The sequence below is a fragment of the Patella vulgata genome, chromosome 7 (assembly GCF_932274485.2).
Source record: "Patella vulgata chromosome 7, xgPatVulg1.2, whole genome shotgun sequence".
NCBI lineage: Eukaryota > Metazoa > Mollusca > Gastropoda > Patellidae > Patella > Patella vulgata.
The window spans coordinates 14,857,320-14,858,245 of NC_065885.2; positions in this window are offsets into that span (position 1 = coordinate 14,857,320).

The window sequence follows — 926 nt, forward strand, 5'->3', positions numbered from 1 at the left end:
TCAGTTTTGGGCCGATTTTCACGAAATTCGAACTCAGTTGTCCTTAGGGTGTAACGGTGATATAATACTTTTTTTTAAATCGGATAAAAATTGTGACCTCTACAGTGTTCACAAGCTAAAAACGTGATTTTTCGTACAATCAGGGGCCATAATCCATGAAGTTACAGTCCGATACATGCCAATATGGAAAGGAACCGAGATCTTAGGGTGATAAAGCTATATTTTAAGTTTCATTGAAATCGGATAAAAATTGTGACCTGTAGACTGTTCACAAACAATTGTGGACGGACGTCCGGACGGACGGACGGGGGCGACGACAATATACGTCCACATGAAAATGTGGGCGTATAAAAATGTAAGCCGTGGCCCTAATGCAAATCCTTTGGACACTCGGATTAAGTTGGCAATTAACCCAATTCAAAATCTTATTACTTCCCTTGCACAATATGAAGTGCGATTTCATAATGAATAGTACGACTATATTTAATATTATTTTGGTTTACTCGAGCACAATATCCAGTCTTGGCAATAACATAATTTATTACACCTTCATCTGCTGTGAAGGATGCATATATCTAAACCTACGTATTCTTCGAAAAATCGAGGAAACGATACCAGGATTGTGTAATGCTCCGAAAATGTACCCGAGGAAACAATGCGTTCTGGCAATAGAATGGTTTATAAAGATGCAGCGGGAGGATATTTATACCGACACTTTTCTGTTCATACTAAGATTAGATACCATTACTATGCATATTTGATTATGTTAAAACTGTTTCTATTTATATTTGAAAGATCGTTTCGCCTGTTTTATATTTTCTACACCTGCAAGTGTCTCTTTAAATGGTATGTTAATGAAGGCGAGTCAATAAACGTTTAGCATATCGATTATAGTAAGCGTTTCAACAGTTGGCGATGTGATAAAG